Source organism: Anser cygnoides, chromosome 1 (genome assembly GCF_040182565.1).
Source record: "Anser cygnoides isolate HZ-2024a breed goose chromosome 1, Taihu_goose_T2T_genome, whole genome shotgun sequence".
NCBI lineage: Eukaryota > Metazoa > Chordata > Aves > Anseriformes > Anatidae > Anser > Anser cygnoides.
This window is the reverse complement of record NC_089873.1, coordinates 42,608,583-42,629,194: the sequence shown is the minus strand read 5'-3', so window position 1 is coordinate 42,629,194 and position 20,612 is coordinate 42,608,583. Positions and strand designations below refer to the sequence as shown.

Below are 20,612 nucleotides of genomic sequence, written 5' to 3'. Positions count from 1 at the left end.
CTGGGCAAAAAGAGCAAAGGGAATAATAAATGTCATTATGCCGGTTTCACATTTTACACCTGTTTTGAACAGCTACACCAAAGAAAGCAGTGAAGAATCAGACTTCGGTAGTCTTTACATGCAGTTATAGAGGCCTTTTATAAAGGCTAGTTAAAAAAAAAAAAAGTATTAATTGTCATAAAGGTGTCGCTGCCATTGGCAGGGGGTTGGAATTATATGATCTTTAAGGTCCTTTCCAACCCAAACTATGCTGTGATTCTGTGTGATAAAATTAATGCATAACATTTTACCTATGCATCTTGGATAATAAATAGAGAGAAGAGTAGATAGATAATGTATTAATGACTGCCAGCTAGTGAAGTTACACTTCACTGAAGAGCTGAATGGTATTTAAAATTTGCCTGACTGAGATTCTCTGAGATGACCCATGCTTATTTTATTTTTAATTTAAACTGACCTCTGAGGAAATATTTGGTGTTTCCTTGTACCATGTTTATTACAAGAATTCAGGACTATAGAAACAAACTCATATGTGCAAGTATATGAACTAAAATCGATTAAAATTTTGTAGATGTAATTTTTTCATACAAGTTTGCAAACAAATGCAGTAAAATGTTTTTACTAATATTTTAAATCACTATTTTGAACCATTTAACAATTTATAAGTAATAAGTTGCTTTTATCAAATTAAGACATTCAACAGTATTTTAGAAACATTTTAGCCAACCAAAGCACATATCATAATAAAAAATAAATTAATGAACTTTTATTAAACTTATGGCTCTCACAAAGAGGGAAAAATCCATTTTGAGTGTTGAGAAGCTGAAGTGGTTTTAGATCTTTCAAAACACTCATTTTAAAGCTTTTAAATTAATACCAATAGAAAGAAAACCCAAACTCATGCATTGTCTCTCTGACAACAAAATGCTTAATCTGTAGTACACTGTTAGAAATAAAAAACTTCAACAAATGGCCTAGGCAATAAAGGAGTTCCTGAAGCTAATGGCTGAGTCATTCCTCTCATTTCATGGTTCCCCTCAATATTAAAGCCCACTGCAGAGTCACATGTCAGTCAATGACTTCCAATGACAAACCTTTCAGAACAAAGATAATCACTTATTAAAGATTCCTTAATTTTGATGGTTAAATTGTCCATGAAGCAGGAGGATGTGTTTTGAGAGTTGGCACTGGTAAGCAGCAAGGCTGTCATGGAAGAGCCAGCCATGGAAAATGATCTTGGGTTGAATGGCAGAGATTATTCATTTTATATTCACAAAGGAAAGAAATGCATAGAAAGACAAAGTAATTTTTTTATAAAATATTTATTCTTTTTTTAAAAGGAAAAAAACTGATAAACATTGACAAAATGAAGGAATTGTTCAGTTTTAACAACCAGACTTAGGTCTCCAGTACTTGCATGCAAGGGAAGATTTAAATTCCTTCCAGTCCATGGATGCGAAACAGTCTAGAATTTAAATACCAAACAACATTGGGGTTAAAAAACCTGCAGACTAGTGCTCTGCTAGGTGACTGACTACTTTCAAGAAGGCCATTTCAGAAAAAGTAGAAAGCATATTCAGAAGGGAAGAAAGACTGGTTAGAAAAAAAATACTCATTTAAGGGGTCAAAAAGTGTATGCAGAGACAAGAGAGGATTTGAAAATAAATAAATAAATAAATAAAAGGTTCTTTAGCAATACAAGTGAAAAGAGAACAAATATACAGGGGGTTTCATAGAGTAGGAAAAGAAAGCAAACATACAAGCTTTGGCAGGATGCTTTTGGTACAATGAAGAATTTGTTATTTTTCAGAACAGAACTAGGAAAAAACTAGGAGATCAAAGTATGAGGGCAATACAAAGAAAATGGATATAGATATTTTCCACTATTTCCCCCAATTTTGGTAGAATATCCATACAAGCTTACATGTTCAACGGTGTGCATTTTTAATAAGTCTTTTCAGTAAGAAGTGCTACAATACAATTGAAGAATAGAAAAAAGTAGTACTAATACTTTCAGTAGACATTAAACATAATCCAAGCAAGTACAAACTTGTTATTTTGTCTGCATATGGTAAGAAAAAATTGATGAAATATGACAAAAAAAATGTCCAAAAGTAGATTGTGTGAGAGTGGTCTGATAATGCATTTTCTGGAGAAAGTCAACACAGCAGACCTTAACTGTGTTAATATGTGAAGCACTGGATACTAAGTCAAATGGAAAATTGTCAGTGAAGCTGGAGAAGCCAGACTCTAATAAAAAGGGGAATAAAATGACCTATCCAAGGGAGATAGAAATGAGTAGCGATGAAAGAACAGTAGTAGGCTGAAGGAGGGTAGTTAGTTGTTTTTCCAGGGGTCTGATTTTCTCTGATAATTTCAGTAATAAGAGTGGCACCAGCAATAGGTAAAAATTTCCTAGTGATTAAAAGGCAAAACAGAGAATGAGCGGAGTAGCAAGGATCTAGAACAGCCTTCCTAGGAAGATGGAGCTCTATGCATCCTTCAGGACGAGATGCAATAATTGATATAAAGGCAATGATTAGATCTGATGACAGAGGTTGCTTTCAGATATTGCATTCACCATGATGCTTCAGAAGCAAAAAGCTTACTTCAACCTTTTATTTTAATTTGCATTTCACAAACCACATGCTAAACTGGCATGGATATTACTTCCCATTTGGATGCATAAGTAGTTTACGTGTTCTTTGAACAGTCTGCCCACAGTATACAGATGCTCTGGAGCTAGAAAGATAGTGCTTGTAAATCTGACTGGATCCACTTGCCAGCTTTACAGTGCCAGTGAAGCTTGTAACATATGCACTGGGACACAACACTCATACCAGATCAGACAGAACAAGAATAAAGATTGGTTAGATATTTTGGCAAGGCAATAAGGACACTAATAGAGCATATGCCAATGGTACTTAATCTTTAACATTTTACCGTGGAATTCTCAGTCTAGATTTAAATGCACTGCCTGTTCTTCCTTCCAAATTAACCAAACTTTGCATCTCATAATTATTTTACTAATAGATCTTTAGATCTATTCACTTTAGATCACCCAGATGCTAAACTCTTCTGCTGGAAAGGTGAGATGTGAGCTCAACTGCTCATCAAGAAAGCAAGAAAGGATTTTCATATGTCACCAAGATTTTCTAGATGATGCTTCATGTCTTGGAGAGCAGCACAAAGAACTGGTGGAGTCCATATTCTGTTCATCCTGTAGCAGCTAGCACCAACAAGTGAAATTGCACATTCTGCAAACAAAAAAGTGCAGGTTGATTCTTGGGTTTTGTTGTTGTTGTTTTTGCAGGTTGATTCTTGGGTTTTGTTGTTGTTGTTTTTATTGTTTTACTCCAGGTTGTGTGCTAGGTTTTAACTGAACTCGGATCTGAGTAAAATTACATTTAAGAACCCTTTCTTTAAAACTGATTGTGTTCTTAACTTTAATTCATTGCACTTCAGGAAATTGTCCTGTTCTGCTGGAGGTGTAATTAGTGGTGTGACCACTCTGTTGTGCCAGCTCTTCAGTGAAAACATAGCCTAATACTATATCTTTGCTGAAGAGTTAATGTCAGTGCTAGGAATTAACTTGTTAAGAACTACTGCTGTACTTGTGGGCAGGCATTTAACAGACATGCTCCCTCTCCTAGGTTTTAAGTTTACAATGAAGCCTTCAGAAGCCTGGATGGAAAGGCTGCTTCGCTGCTGCCTCTGGCAGATTCTCTTACTGTAGCTTTTAAACTGCTTCACTGTTCTCCTTTCTCCCTTGATTATATATTCATACATAAAAGTAAGTGTGGAGTAAGTGTCTGCCTTATAAATGCAGTGTCCCTGAATGTAGAGCTGTTATCTGCAGAAAACATTTATTCATTGAGGGCCTGCAAGGCCACTGTGTGAGCAGTAATATAATCTGACTGCAGCTGCATGTAGCTGAGGGTAGCCATTCCACCAAGCCTTACAGTTGCTGACCTCAGGAATGCTGTGTTTACAGCGAGTAACAGAAAGGAACCAGACCCAAGAACAGGTGGCCTTGAGTTGTGTGAACAGCCTACAGGGTTTTAAACAGTTCTGATTTATTCAGTGTGACAGTCCCTGTATAATAAGGTTGGACTTGGAGATTGCAAAAAAAATATGGTTTCCACTTTTTTTTTTTTTTTGTGTGTGTGTGAATATGATAAGGAAAATAGGTTATAGCTTTTCATGTAAATGATTGACATGCACTCCATCATCACTTTAAGGTTCCGAACAGCACTGCTCGTGCACACATCCTGTTTCCCCTACTATTCTACAGTCTCTCAGCCAACAGATCTCAGGTAGAACTTCTCATCTCTTGAATCCCAGTTGATCCTTCTTTATGATTTGCTACCTTCTACCATGGTGGTCATGTTCCTAATAATCTCAGACTAATAAATAAGTAGCACTGAATGAATTATTAAGCTATCTTTTAATTTTTCTGTTATACCTCTTTTCCTTTCTTTATATCTGGATTTTGTCAAATTTAGATCCCAATTCTTCAATCAAACTAATACATTCAGTGAACTATAAAATAGGCAGGTAGGTCCACCTACAAAAAAAAAAAAATAATCTTTACCTAGAAAACTCCCTTGGACAAGAATCTTTCGTGCTTACCTTTGCCATACTCCCACCGAGGTAAACGAGACATCTCACAACAACATCCTTTTCTCTGGTCTTAAACACATTTGTTCTTGTCTCAACAAAGCTGCCTGTTGTTGACAAAAATTTAGCAACTACAGCTTGCTCTTGGGGTTAAACATAATCAGTTATGTTTTCAGTATAGAGTAATAAAAAACCTGGCTGAATATAAACAACAGCCTAACTTGTTCCATTTGTTACCTCTAAAATATTAGAAGTTGCGAGGTAAAAATAAAAAATGTATATATAGAAAACTTTGACAACTTGGCAAAAGCATGTCCCTGTCAAACTCTTTCCTGCTAGATGTTTCTTTCAGAGACGCTCACCTGCACTGATTTGTTGATGGGGCTGTGACACAACCATATTGGCACTAAGTATGCTGGGCACTTCTGCTCTAAAATGGCTCTGTCAAAGCATCTAAGTGCAGTTCTCAGTCCTGTCATGAAGATGTCTGAACTTTGCTTTCAGCAATAAGGAAAATCTTGGTAGAACAAAAATTCTTTCCAGTTTTCTACTTTGCTGTACATTAATTCTTATTTACTCTTACCTTCACACCCACGAGGAAGTCCTTGACATTTCCAGCCCTGGGCCTTTCTAGATGGGCCATTGCCATGGCTCCTCTAAATTCCCATGTCTTCATTCATGACCTGTTTTGTTCTCTCTGACCCACAGCAGAAGATTTCTGAAACACCCATGTACATTTAGAATAACACTGCTATTCCGCACCATTATGGCAGCAGACTGTATTCTATACTTGCCTTTTGTCAGCTTTCAAGTCAATGAGCAGCTACAGGGCCTTGGAGACAAAGAAAAAACCTTTCTTTCTTGATGAGCAGACGCATTTACACCTCACCTGAAACAGTCATTTGAAACTCACTGTAAAGACAGCCTGAAACCATTTAGAAAAGGTGTTACCGGTATGCAAAGTGGCCCCTCTCGAGGTGAATTATAAGATACCCTTGGAATTGCCTGTAATTATTAGTATCTAATGCACTTAAACATAATGATGATCAATCAATAAGGCAGCCCAAAGATTTTAAGAAGGGGGGAAAGATCATACTGGGACATCTCTATCTTCTGTTAAACCACAAATGTACATGAAGCATTTGCTGTCCTCTCTCATTACTCCACATGATTTTATGCTAAAGAAAGTAGAAGCAGAAGGTAACCCTAATGATTTTCCATGTGATATTTATTTTTCATTTTATTCAAAGCCCCTGTTACTTACCTTCTTTGATCCTATCTATTTTTTATTCACTTACAATACTCTGTCACCACCTTAAAAATCACGAGTGCTAGCAGCACTGTAAACATTATTCAGCAAAACACATATATTCCAAGGTTTCACATGCCCCTGCAGGATCAATTGTTACAGAATGATCTGGAAAAAAATCTCATTTTTTTTCTTGAAATTCTGTCAAGCAGTATTGTACTCCCGTTCTTACTGAGGTTACAATAATAATATAGAAAATGTGTTTTGGCTTCTATAGCTTTTTGTTGTTGTTGTTGTTGTTTGTTTGGTTGTTTTTTTTGTCTTGATAAAGTATCACTAGGAACTCTCTATGCCTGATAAAGTGATGGAAGCACATTTATATTTGATATAAGAAAGGTAAATGAAAGCAGGCAGAAAAAAATGCAATGTAAAAGCAAAGCAACCAGGTGTTCTCAATAGATTATGTTTTTTATTTAAAAAAGCTATGCACATCTCCAGTCAAAAGGCAGGGATAGAAATTGAGAAGAATTTGAGCTACACCATTTGCTCCAGAAGTAGTTTTCCATCTATCCTCTTCATCCATCTTTCTTTTCTATATAACTTGGTTGGGTGGGAGAAGAGGTAAAAAAAGGCAATGAGGAAAGGTGGTCATGGCATTTTTGTTCCCTGGGAAATAGGTATCACTCTTCTACAAATCAGGATGCTGTAGCTGTCTGGGCTCATTTTGCATGTCAAACTAAATTACAATGCAAATTTTCTTCCTCCATTTGCTTATTCTAAGCGGTAGCTAATTACAAATGTTTAACAGTCTTACGAAGATCACCCTGTGGAAACATTAGAAAAATAGTCTTTTGCTTAGAATTGTGACTACAAGGTATTTTTAAAGTGAATGTGGAGTCTTGAGTGCTCTGTGTGTACCCATAAGACACATACAAGCATATGTTTGTGTGTGTGTGTGCGCATGTATGTATATGCATGCAGAACTACAGATCTTACAAGGAAAACAATAAAGAGCACTTTTTCAGGCCTTGGGGTAAGGAATTTAAGGATGACAAAAATAAAATTGTTTGGTGTGAATATAAAGGCTCCAGGAAGCATGAGGCAGCTTTATTCCAGTGTATTGATCCTTATCCATTTATGGAAGAAAATTTCTGGCTTTTTTACAGTACTTCCAAATTTCAATTAACTTCCTTCACAACTGCTTTGTGCAGTTAATTTCTCTAAGCTACTGGTTATCTCTCTTTTTGCTGTGGATTTATACAGTGCTTACTTATGCATCACTGATACTCACTATTTCTATAAGTGAACACTGAATAAGCCAAGGAACTGAGTAGATTTTAACTGCTTTAAAGTACATTAGGTGGCATTCGTCATTGACAGAATGTTTACCAAGTCCTTTGGGGAAGGGGGTTCTTTCTTTTTCTTTCCTTCAGATTTTCTTAACGCAGAGATTCGTGAACTGCTTATTGAATTCCAACCTACAGTTCATGAATCACTTAGATGCTGGCCTGATTAAATAATAACAAGACCATTTCCATAGAAATGGACTCATTATTATGCTACTTTCAATATTTTCAGATGGCTGTTACAGGAAAAAAAAAACAAAAACAAAACCACCACGCTCTGAAAATACCTTTTGGGATACAGATTTGGTTTTTGAGGTAAGTAGTCCTGTGCTTAAAGATGGTACTTACTTTATTTCAGTATAGGAGATTCCTTGTTCTGAACTGGGATACTAACTTGTTACTTTTCTTGTCCAGAATAAAAGTTATTTGTGTGACTGAGTGTTTATCATCAGAATGAACAGCTTCTTTTGCAACCTAACATCCTGAATTGTATTGTATATAGCTTATGGGTGTATCTTAGTCTAAGACGGAATGCCCAATAACTGAAAAAGGCTAAAAAATATTTACAGTTGAAATAAAATATTTTGGTGTTCCTAAATTAAAATGTTTCATTTTCAATCACTTTGCTGATGCAAGTATTTCAGTTTGAGCTTCTACAGGTCTAGATTGCATTACCCAGGAGACTACACAACCACTAATACTTGGCATTTGGTGCTCCTTTTCTGCTTTTAGACTAAATTTCCTGGCAGATATGTATATTTGTCATTTACTCAGAGTTAAGAGGCACCTTAATGTGTTAAACAACTTTGGTAAAAGCATGACTGCATTGAAGACAAACCTGAGTAACTATTTTTTGTTAGCCACAGAAATGTTGCAAGAGAATAATAAAGCATTTTAGTTTAAGAGAATTTTTAGTAAAAATAACACTCCTATTAGCATATTATACAGCTTTCTCTCAGATGTGTATTTCTCCTGCAATTCAATTGTCAAAGGCTTCAATTTTTTTTGTTAGAAACTGTAATTATCAATTTCACTGCAATTCAACACATCTTTGTTTTTCTACCTCAGTTCATAAAAGTTGTGCACGTATAGCTGAAATCAATTGCAGTTTATTATTTGGCTATAAATGCTTCAATATTTAACAACTTTTTTCTGTATGTTCAAGTCTGTTTCCACAAGAAAAGTGTTTTTTTTTTTTTTTTTTTTTTCCCCGGCACAGATGAAATAGAAATGAATATAACGAAGTCATCAAACTTTAGAATTTGAAGATAGTGTTTGAACATTATACAGTTATGAAACATGTATGCTAATGCTGCTGAATCTCTCAACATGCAATATTTTTCAGACAAAATATCAGCATCTCACATCTTCTCAAATTCCAAAACTTCATGTAATCATAGAACTATAAAATAGTTGGGGGTGGGAAGGACTTCTGAAAGTTTTCTTGTCCAATATTTTACTCAAAGAAAGCCACCTTTAAATATAAATTACCGGACCTTGTCTCAACTGAGTTTGAACATCTTTGAGGATGCTGATTCTATAGACTCTCCGGGTAATATCTTTCAGTGTTTGAGTGCTCTCACTGCAATGAGTTTTTTCCTTATATCTAAACACAATTTTCCTTGCTGCAGTCTGCATCCATTTCTTCTCACCCTTTCATCATGCATTTCCAAAAAAAGTCTGCCTCTATCTTATCTACACTCTCCTGTTAGATACTTGTAGACTAGTAAAGGTCTCACTATAGCTTTCTCTTCTGCAGAATAGATGGACAGATACATCTTTCTCAGCCTCCCCTTGGCTCCAGCCGTCTGACCATCCTGGTGGCCCTCCACTGACTGGTCTGCTTTACTGTAGTGTTTCTTCAGCTAGAAGTTGTCATTAGTTTATTCTTTTGTCATCAGCTTATTTCACTGATTGTTTGATGTCATAAAAATGACGACACTGTAAGACCATACAATATGAAGCAAATTGCGAAAACATCTAAGTAACACCACTTCACTGGAAGTGTTCTTTTTTCTGATTTTTGTCACCTTTGGAGAACATGATGTGATTCTAAAATTCTATTGGCAGAAAGACCTTTCCAGCTGCCAGGTGGAGAGGAAACTCTATTTTGGACACATGCCTCAAGATTTTTGTATATTCAAGGCTGGTATTTTTTTGACTTATAAGGAAAAGTGACTGTGAAGTTTTATAATTTTGAATGTTATTTAACAAAGATATTATGTATCATGTTCTCTACAGCTTACTTGCTGTATATTTGCTATATGACTAGGGCATCATCTGCAAGTATTTATTTTGTAATTTGTAAACATAGCTTCCTTTAATGTTAATCATCATCTGAGCTGTGCTGTCAAAGTTAAATTTTCTCACACTTCTAATATTAGTTATACAACTTTCTCCTGTATAAAAAAATTATCAAGTAGACAATGAGTTCAAATGACATGTCTTTTCGGTGACAGGTAAAGTAATTTCTCTTTACAGTTTATGAGAGAAACTAGTTCCTTTAGTAGCAAATGTCACAATAATATAAAAATAAAGGTATATACAGATACTGCTGGTTTAGCAGTCCCTTTGGGGTGTGAATATTCATAGCTGCCTTAGTCACTCTCAGTTCTTTGCTTTTTCTGGCTATATTATTCTGTCTTCAAGTTGTTCATTTTCTCAATTCAGAGAAAACACATTTTTCTTTCCATTTGCACTAAATGGTTCTACTTAAACACTCTCCTCAACAGCACAGTCTATACAAGCAGTATAATACAGCAAAGCCTCATGAGGGATGAACTACTGCTATTTTTATAGGATGCAAACTGGATTAAAATTTGCAAAGAGTCCTGGTATAATCCCTACTTATAAACTTTCAGGGTCTGCCAGAAGAAAATGGCTTATTACTGTATTTCAAAGCTCTCACTTTAACATAGTACACAGCCAATAAGAAATACTAATTCCCCTATGAATCATAAACAAGAAGCAAACTCTTCCAAATGAAGCTACTGCAATGCTTTGTGTTCCAGGTTTTAAATTTAGCTCAATCTTGGAACAATACAAAAGAATAATCACTTTTAAGCTTTTGTGGTTAGCTTTTGCTAAATGTATAGGTTTCCACAGGATTAATTTTACATTGGGAAGAAAGTTTAATCAGGAATTACATTCCTTAATATTGCTTTGCAAATGTTTGTCTGATTGATTGTTTGATGAATTTTAAGCTTGCTTTTGTTCCAGTGACAAAGGAACCAAAACAAGAGGTGGTCATCTTCACACTGACACTGAATTCAGCCCTCCAGCTACCATCTGGGGCTTGCTAGTATAAAGTATTTTGCCTCTTGTGAATGTGGTCAGTTTGAGAGACTCTTCATGGGTGGAAATTGGAGTATTTTGGGCAGAGGGAGCTGTCTGTTGGTTGTTGTTGAAGAGACAGGCACAGCTGTAGTTTCATCTCATTTATAATCTGTCTAGCAAATGCAACCTCATTTATTTATAACCCCTAATGCAATAAAGTAAGTAATTTGAAAGAAAACAAATTATTGGTCTCAAAATGTCTGGCTGCTGATCATAAGCTTCTCTCTTGGTGATTTCTAACCATAATGCTCACGCATATTTTAGTGAGAGAACTAATAGCAATCAAAAATATCTTGGGAAGTGAGGCAAGCTTGACTTTAACAAAGAAGCTTGCATTCAAACTACTTTATTGTTCCAGCAAGACTACTGAAGTGGGAACTCTGTAAATGAACTTGGAGGATTAGTGCCTCTGTTCTCAATTTGATATAGTTCACAGCATTTTCAAATTGGGATATTAAAAGGGAGGGGATTACTGGATATTTATACCATAAACTAAATCATATAGTGTTTTTCTGTCAAAACACTGCTTTAGTGTGAATCAGACTTTTTGGATTCCACATGTTGTCTAATCTCTATGTTAGAAAATTGCAAATTTAAGTCTCAGAATAGGGGGAAAGGGGAACAAAAAATCAACCTTTCTTCACTGACATGTGCCATTTTCTGGCTGTTGATTGTTTTTGCATTTCACAACTTGCAGTTTCATTTCTGTTTCTTTAAAGAGTTCACTTAAGTGAACACCATGTAGAACAATTTTTTCTGCCTCATTGCTTTGAAGGCTGGAGCTCCTCCCCCCTCCGAGATGTGACCACCTGGTGTGCGTTATTGATAAAAATGACAGTGGCTATATGTACTTCTCTATCAACAACTGCTCTTTAATTTGGTGTGGACTTTCAAGAGGAAAATTTATTGTGTTGTGCTGTCCTGAAGATATGTTGTCAATGTACTGAAGTCTAAGCCATATTTTGAAAAGTGCCTTGATGCTCTGGGAAATGCCTTTAGGGCTGTAAATGAACATCCTCCACTGATAATTATGGAGTTGCCAAAGTTAGCTAATGTTTATGTAGCAGCAACATGAAATTAAATATTTTTGTAGTCTTCTGTGCTAGGGCTAGAATAGAAGTCCAGGAAGAAAACTTAAAAACTTATCCGCAGTATGCTTGAACCATGTAGGTTCCAGTAAACAGTAAGGAAAATTATATTACTTGTTTCAAGAGCCATTGGAATTTTAAGAAGAAAAAAACAAATTCTAATTTTTCAAAGGGCAAAATTACTGAGTATGCATATAATTATTTTTAAAATTGGCAAACAACTTGGAGAGATTATATAACTTTTTTTTTTCTCAAGTATTTGAAGAATTTTTATATGTTTTTAAACTGAAAGAAGTTGCTTTTCTGGTTAGAGAGTTATTTCTTGTGCATCCTTCCAAATTGTGAGGCTGTTTGGTTATTGCAGATATCCTGAAAGCAAGACAGCCTATGACTATGCAAGAATAAGTCAGCCCGATTTCCTTCTATCAGTCCATTTTCTTTAGGCTGAAGACTCCTCTCCTTTTGCTTTAAGGAAGAAACAAGGCTTGTCTGCTGCTCTCAACAACAAAGGAATATTATCTAAACAAGGGTCACAGTGTATCTTTATTGGCCACTGCAGTGTCCCACTTGTCCATCATGGAGATACAATGTTGTATAGCAGCCTATTAGGAATGATAACTGTGGTTAAATGAAATCAAGTGGTTTGAAAAAAAATAGGGAAAGATGGAGATGCAAAGACAAAGGAAGACAAGAAGAGAGGGAGATACCAGAGAGAAGATGAGAGAATGATGACCCCCTTTCTCCCACCTGCCCAATTCAACTTAGTGTGGCAAGGAGAAGGAGCCTATAAAAATTTGAACCTGGTACCTCCTGTTTTGGCTGCTGGGACAAGGAGAAGAAATGCCATTAGGAAACTACTGAAAACCAGCAGCAAAGGATCACTAGCCCAAAAGCATCACAGACAACACAGAACAGGGGCTGGGAGGAGTTACAAGCAAACACAGTGAGGGTGGTCAAAGCACCAGGAAATCTGATGGGAGCAGGAAGCTTGGCTTTATTTTTAGAGGTAAAACTAGGGAACAAAAGACTTAAGATTTCAGGTAGGTCTCAAGGTCTCTCTGAAGATCCTTTTCTGGCATCACTTGGTCTCTGGGAAGGCTGCATGGCTAGACAGAATGCCTCCTCCTTGCTCCTTGTACCCACATTATTATTCCTCTGTTCTGTCTCTGTGGCTGGCTGTCCTTGGCCAGTGCAGCTGATTACATAGCTAATCTGCCTGAAGATGTTCATTCCCCACTTCTTTCAGCTTTCTATATATTAAATAATATTCTTCTATTAAATAGCCTGTCCTGAAATCATAGGTAACCCTGAAAAGCAGGTGGTATAATAGAAAAAATAATATGTAAAACAAAACTATATATATATGCTTATTAGTATTATTAATGAGAAAAAAATACCCCTCCCAAACAAAAATGAAACCAATCAACTAAAGAAACAAAACAAAACAAACAAACAAACAAACAAACAGAAAAACCACTCTCCATTTGCCAAAAAGAATCCAAGTCTTCAGTAATTTTTGGATTAAACAGTGAGCATATTTTCAGCGAGGATATTCTTTTTGATCTTTGAAAGTTAAGTGCTTCAGTGAATTATTTCCATAACACGTTCTTGGGAAATATTTACTTTATGTACAAAGCAACAGTGAACTGTACCTCTCCAAACAATTAGGATGTTTAGTCATACAACAGTTACACGCAAGTAACAAGATACTGACAAGACTAATGGAGAAGGTTTTATCAAAATGACTACTCTATTGCTTGAAAGGAAAGAAATTATAGCAAGGGCTGCAAAGAAGAAAATTACATGTTGTCACCATTTATTTTACTCAGAAGGAAAGTTGTGTTTTTCCATGCTCAGTGTAGCAGCAAATTCAAAGAAAAGAGCCACATATAAATGTTGTATAATTCCAGATAAAATAAAGCTACAGTATAAGCTTCAAGGAAAAATCCAAAATGCTGAGCCACCATCATGACCTCTTATTTCCTTGTGACCAGCTGAGTGATCGTGCCTAGATCAAACATAAAACATGCCTCCTCTTATGTAGGACCTGTGATACAGAATAGCTTTCCTGTATGGCATAAGGAAAGTGTCCACTCAAGCACAAGTCTACCTAAAAGCATTCTGAATGATGAAGTAAATTGCAAGAATTATACGGGATACAGTGGTGCTACTGCAACTCTGTCTCTGGAAAGTTAGTCAGAAAAGCAGAGCAACTATTCACACCTTCACGTTAGACATTTAAAGCACCTGTCATGTACATTCAAAAAAAGCTGTGTGTTAATGACACATGCTTACCATGGCTATCTTTATGTGTAGAGCCAAGTAGGCCTTTTCTAAAGTCATAAATTATATGGTGTAATTGAAATCTGTTTTAAAATCAATTCAGTTAACTCAGTGCCTCTGAATTCACTGACGCAAATCTAACAGGAAAAAATAGGTTTAAACTGATTAAAGAGACTGTACACAAAGACTGGATACAATCCCTCTTTCTGTAGCCTTGGCAAATGCAGAGAGAGTCTGGATTTATTCAACAGAAACCTATGGCCTAACTATATATGAGTTTGTTTTTCGAAGAGAGGTAGGATGACCAGAACTTATTGAAACAGTTTGTTCCATCCTGCTCCTGTTTGCATCATGTCTCACTTAAGGTCATTTCTCTCACGAGCATTAAATTCAGAAACATTTTCTTAAAAATTTCTATTTCAGTGCATCATGAATCACTTTCACTTAACAAGTGACAAAGTTCAGGATTGCATGAAATTGCTGCCAAAAGGGAGTGAGACACCTTGGTGAGGTTTAACTCATTTAGAATCCCTTAAATCCTGCAGAAGCAACACACTGAAATCTTGGAGAGATGCTCTGCTCAGCATCGTGTTCAGAGATTGATATTGCAACTAGCATGAGAAGGCCAAAGATAGTACTTGGCAGCTCTGATCTCATACAACATGAAGGGGAACACTTCTCTTTTCCCTTTCTTCAGGTGTACTGCCTCCAGCGTTCACTGTGCATCAAAGCTACCTACAATCTCCTAAGAAAAACCTTTTTATCTATAATCTTATACTCCACAATATGCAGCCACAGCCATGGGTAATTTTTTATAGACATTTCTGTTCTGTAGTCAGCAGGCTTGTACCATGATTACATAGTTGGTTTTGTTATTATTATTTATTTTATTTTATTTTATTTTATTTTATTTTATTTTATATTTTATTTTTGATTACTGCCCCTTAAAGTATCCCTAGTGCTTACACTCTTATCTTATTTATCATCTGTAAAATCCTATGTGGCACTCATTTATGGTTGTGGCTGTTATATGAATGTGATTGACAGGAGGGATAGTATAGCTGTTGATGCTTGTAGGACATTTCAGTACTGAAGGCACCAAGTATCTACTGTCCTTCCAAGGCTATAACTTCCCTCCTCACATCAGAGAAACACAGAATCATTTAGTTTGAAAAAGACCTTTAAGATCATCAAGTCTAACAATCAACCCAACATTACAAGTCTGCTGGTAAAACATGTTCCTAAGCGTCATATCCGCCTCTTAAATACCTCCAGCGAAGGGGACTCCACCGCTTCCCTGTTCCAATGCATAACCACCTTTTCTGTGAAAAAAATTCTTCCTGATATTCAACCTAAATCTCCACTGGCGCAACTTGAGGTCATTACTTCACGTCCTATCACCTGTCATCTGAGAAAAGACACTGACAACCTCCTCTCAGGTAGTTGTAGACTGTGATGAGGTCTCCCCTCAGCCTCCTCTTCTCCAGACTAAACAACCCCAGTTTCCTCAGCTGCTCCTCAAAAGTCCTGTTTTCTAGTCTCTTCGCAAGCTATGTTGCTCTTCTCCGCACACACTTGAGCAACTAAATGTCCTTGTAGTGAGGGGCTCAAAACTGAACACAGTACTCGAGATGCCGCCTCACCAGAGATGACTACAGAGGAACAATCACTTCCCCAGTCCTGCCGGCTGCATTATTTCTGATGCAGGCCTGAAAGCCATTGGCCTTCCTGGCCATCCTCTATTACCTCTAGGAAAAAGGGATGTAGAAATAAGGAAAATATCTTCCCCTATAATTGTTCTGTTAATGGCATACAGGAAACAAAAAAAACATGGAAGAACTGAGTTCATATTTTGCCCTCTACCTATTGTCATTCAAGTCCAAATGCTCTAAATCCTTCAGTATAGCACCTTTTTGCTCTTACTGGTAGCAGAAATTTTCCCATTGAATTTAGCAGGACAAAAGCAAGCCTTTGATGGAGTATCTCATCTAGATGCATGCTGCACCTTTTTTATGTTTAGCAGCAATGAGACAAAAAAGCATACCTATCTTCATTGTTACTAGGTTAGTACACTGTTTTTTTTGTTTGCTTGTTTTGTTGTTTTTTAAGACCAACCTCAGGAATGACAATGTAATGGATACCAAATCACTAGTAATATACATTTGTCCCAGTTTCTTCTTTTTATACTTAACAGTGTTTCATTACAGATCTTAGAGCTTCCTTAGTATACAGGACAAAGGTTATTTTTATACACACCAATTTGATTTTCATTATTAAAATGAATTTGTGATTTTTTTGAAATTTGTGAGGAATTGTCACTTCCCATTGTCTAAACTTATTAAGCTGTCTTGGGAGAAAACAATAGGGTTGCATCAACAAGGCTGACATTTATTTTAAACTTCTGCTCTAAAATCTGCAGTTAACAAGGTCAAAAATCTTTGGGTGAATTATGGGACAAGAATACTTAAAATGATTTGCAGCAGCGATTTATTACAAAACCAAAATTGTATTGTCAGGAGGAAGCAGATATGTAGTGAATATGAGCAAAATACAGTCCATCTACTTTACATGCTGTCAAGTGTTAAAGGCAGGAATGATTAACAACTGTACAAATGTGCAATTCTGAAACTGTAGGAACTATTTCCTCTTGTATCAGACTTTGAGAAGAAATAGGTTTGCATACGGGTAGTGTGTGGAAAATGAGTTTCATCTTTTTTCCCCTCCCTAAGACAGGAAATCCTGGATGTGATGGATTTCCTGCCTGGATGCCATCCTGCACAACGTGCTCTAGGTGATTCTGCTTGGCAGGGGGGTTGGACCAGATGACCTTCAGAGGTTCCTTCCAACCTCGGCCATTCCGTGATTCTGTGATTCTGTGAAATGATTGCCCTAGATTTAATTAAGCTGCAGAGTAATTGAAATGCATAAGAAAAAAATATGCTGGAAATGCATTAATCTCTGCATTTAAAACTTTCCCTCAATAGGTCCCTTCTCTAAGATTACCTTTTCTCTCTTCCAAGCAATGGTAGATACACAGGCCATTTTTTAATTTTTACACTTTACAGGTGTACAGAATCTCCTGTGTAGCTATGCATTCCCCTTGAAAAGCTGTTGCAGTGTGCATCAGAAGTAGTTGAGTGAAGTCTCTGAGAGGCTAGAAGACATCATGGAAGTGCCGGTTTGGATGAAAACCACATCCTGAATTCCCCAAAAGGAAACACTGAGAAAGCTACAAGGAAGCTTCTCTCATCTGTACGCCCTCTGAGGACACATTTGTACTTAGGCCTCATGCACTGCATGTTGAACAGACAACTAAGATGCCAGCTCTAAACACGTTCCTTCCTTTTCTGTATTGTAACATTATTGTTAAATAACCTAATAATTCAATTAAAATACATCTCAGTGTACAGCAAAACAAATTCTCTCAAAGCCCTACTTTACCATTTCACTGAAGCTTGGAAGAGAGACTCCAAAGAAGCAGGAGGTGCTCTGATCCTGTTAGATCAGGAGTAGAGAGAGACTGAGCAGTAGTTGAGTCTCCCCATTTGAAAATCAGTCTATATCTAATTAGTGAATCCTTGCCATAGCCCTGGGAGGTATATAAATATTGCCATCCTGTTTTACAGGAACATTATATGGAGGGGATGATTTCTTCTGTTTTATAAAAAATGCCATTAACCAGTTAAACAAAGGCAAATTAGGCAGTAATATACTGTGATCGTGCCTTATAAAGTACAGTTTATACACTTCTGTATACAGCTGATTACAATTCTAGCTTATATGCTACAGAACCTTTGTATTTACTGTTTTATCCAATGCTTTACAGTTTTGTTAACTTTCTCAGCCATGAAGTGTTTTATCTCAGAACACGTGATAAGCTATATTCTGGAAACCGACTAACAGTAGGATTGTTATCAATTTTCATTGCAAAGGGAGGAGGTTTATTTGTGTATAAGAAAGTCTCTGACTTGCTGGTAAAAAGGTATCCAGTCTCTCCTAACTCCTGAGAAGTATGCTGCAAGATGAAATAAAATTCCTAACATCTGAATGCAACACAACAGAACAAGTGAGGTAAAAATACTGGTGTATTTTCTCCTTCTAAAGCTCCATTCTTTTACACTGGTAATAGTTATTGGGTTGGGGAGGAAGGGGGCTTTTTACAGCTCCTGGTAGGGCAGAAGATAAAGATAATATCATTATAATAATCATTATAATGTAAAGGAAAAATTTTGTGCTCTGCATAAAACTGTACTTAGTCTCTGGGTTGATTGCGAGTTTGTCTGATAAACTTACTGAGTGATCATTTGAGCATTTTAAAATATCCCTTAGCAAGCAAAATAATATGATAGTAGGTGTGCTTTTCTTGGGGCTATCTGTTGAATCTGGGAATCAGATTCAATAAGAACCAGGATGTTGGTTAAGACGACAGTACTATCCTATATATCATCATCTGAGAATACCTTGTGTTTCTTTCCACTGCTCAGAGAAATCTGTCCAGAATGCATTATTTCTTTGCACTTTCTGCCTTTATTATTTAGTGAAAATAATATATTTTTTTTTTCCTTTAAGTGGATTTCGCTTGAATATAACCAGAAGAGTCACAACTGATTTTGAACATCTTGAAGGAATCTATTAAGCAAATAAAGTGCACTTTGGGGCTTCCATATTGACGAGTTGAAAGAAAGACATTTTCAAATCGATGCATGCTTGGGAATGCTAATGAGCAGTCTTGGATATATGACTAAAGAGCAGAGTTAGAATGCTAGTAAGTAGTCATTTTCCCCAGGCTGCCTGCCAAACAATAGCTAAAAATATTATTTTCACCACAAAAGCTTCATCTGTACAAGGTTTCCCTTTCCCTTTCCCTTTCCCTTTCCCTTTCCCTTTCCCTTTCCCTTTCCCTTTCCCTTTCCCTTTCCCTTTCCCTTCTCTCTTTCCCTTCTCCCTTTCTCTTCTCCCTTTCCCTTTATCTTTGTCTTTCTTTTCTTTGGGACATGCAATAGGGAAATAACTCCAACTTGACTGCAAGTACTTCTTCACTGGACAACCAATTTCTTCATTTGAACAGCCAAACTTTACAAAATGTAAGTCAGGATTACTTACAGGTAATTCTCAAAATTTCAGTAAGTCAGGCTGGAAGAGCACATAATATTCTAAATATGTACATATTTATACATATTTTTGAAACCACTGAAGTTTCTTCCCATATATAAGGTCAGGTTTGTTTTATTACTGTTTGTATCTCACCAACTTAAGACCTTATAAGAGCTTAGCACTATTAGTAAATCCTTGTGCTTTCCTAGTGTTATGCCTGAGGTGCTTCCAGGCCTGGAAGACTGTATGTTCACCTCCCTCAAAATGACATTACCAACCTGCAGGACAAAGAACAACCAAAGATGCCAACTGGAAAAGCCAGAAAGTTTACAGATAAAACAGGAAGTATGCCTCTTTTAGAAGCTTTATAAATGTGTTATATACAAAGATAGAAGTTTTATGATGCATTTGTATTATCATTCAAAGGGACCTGGACAAGTTTGAGAAGTGGGCCCACGTGAACTGCATGAGGCTCAACAATCCAAGTGCAAGGTGCTGCACCTGTGTTGAGGACAGACTGAGAGAAAAGCTCATTGAGAGCAGCCCTGTAGAGAAAGACCCGGAAGTTCTAGAGGACGAAAAGCTTAACATGAGCCAGAAGTACTCACTTGCAGCACAGAAGGTGAACTGCATCCTGGGCTGCATCAAAAGAGCCAGCAGGTTGGGGGAGGTGATTGTGCCCCTCTACTCTGCCATTGTGAGGTCACACTTGAAGTGCTGTGTCCAGGTCTTGGGTCCCCAGCACAAGAAGGTTGTTGATAGGAGGGCTGGAGCACCCCTCCTATGAAGCCAGGCTGAGAGAGCTAGGGATGTTCAGCCTAAAGAAGAGAAGGCTCCAGCGTGACCTTATTGCAGCTTTTCAGTAGCTGAAGGGAGCTTCTAAAAAAGATCGAGAGCAACTTTTTGCTCGGTAAGATAGTGATGGGGCAACAAGGAATGGTTTTAAACTAAAAGAGGGTAGATTTAGATTAGGAGTTAGGAGAAAATTCTTCCCTCGGAGGGTGGTGAGGCAGTGAAACAGGTTGCCCAGAGAGGTTGTGGATGCCCCGTCTCTGGAGGTGTTCAAGGCCAGGTTGGATGAAGTCCTGGGCAACCTGATCTAGTGGGTGGCATCCCTGCCCATGGCAGGGGGCTTGGAACTAGACGATCTTTAAGGTCCCGTCCAACCCAAGCCATTCTATGATTCTATGAATCAATGGATATGAAAAGATAGGGTCCAAATATGAGACAATAAAGCGTAGCTACCACTGAAAAATTAAGGTGTAAGCATGGAAAAAAATGATAGCAAAATTTTAAATTATTTCAAAAAGTAAAGAGAGAAGTAATTAAAAGCATGGAAATTTTCCATTACTTTTATTAAAGGAGTTTATATTGAACAAACTTTGTGAAATACATAAATGAACCATGAAGGAGACAGACAGTAAAGACAAAAGTGCTGAGAGAACACCAAAAGCATATGTTTCTTGGTCCAGAGACCATTAAAAGGAAAAATCAGTATCAACCAAGTTTAAAAGTAATGTAAAACTCCTAAGTGACCATAACTGTCCAAACAGGAAAGAATGATGGAGTAGTTCAATTACACTGAACATAAATTAA

At 36.8% G+C, this 20,612-nt stretch overlaps 1 long non-coding RNA gene across 1 annotated transcript; it reads right to left on the bottom strand.

The window, feature by feature from the left end:
• Window positions 1–2,336: 2,336 nt before the first annotated feature.
• LOC125179638 (uncharacterized) lies at window positions 2,337–19,698 on the bottom strand. The gene is made up of 5 exons (XR_001213261.3): window positions 19,625–19,698; window positions 5,415–5,509; window positions 5,204–5,338; window positions 4,633–4,727; window positions 2,337–3,257 (listed from the first exon to the last, which is right to left on the bottom strand). It is a non-coding gene; the product is annotated as an uncharacterized lncRNA (long non-coding RNA).
• Window positions 19,699–20,612: the final 914 nt, after the last annotated feature.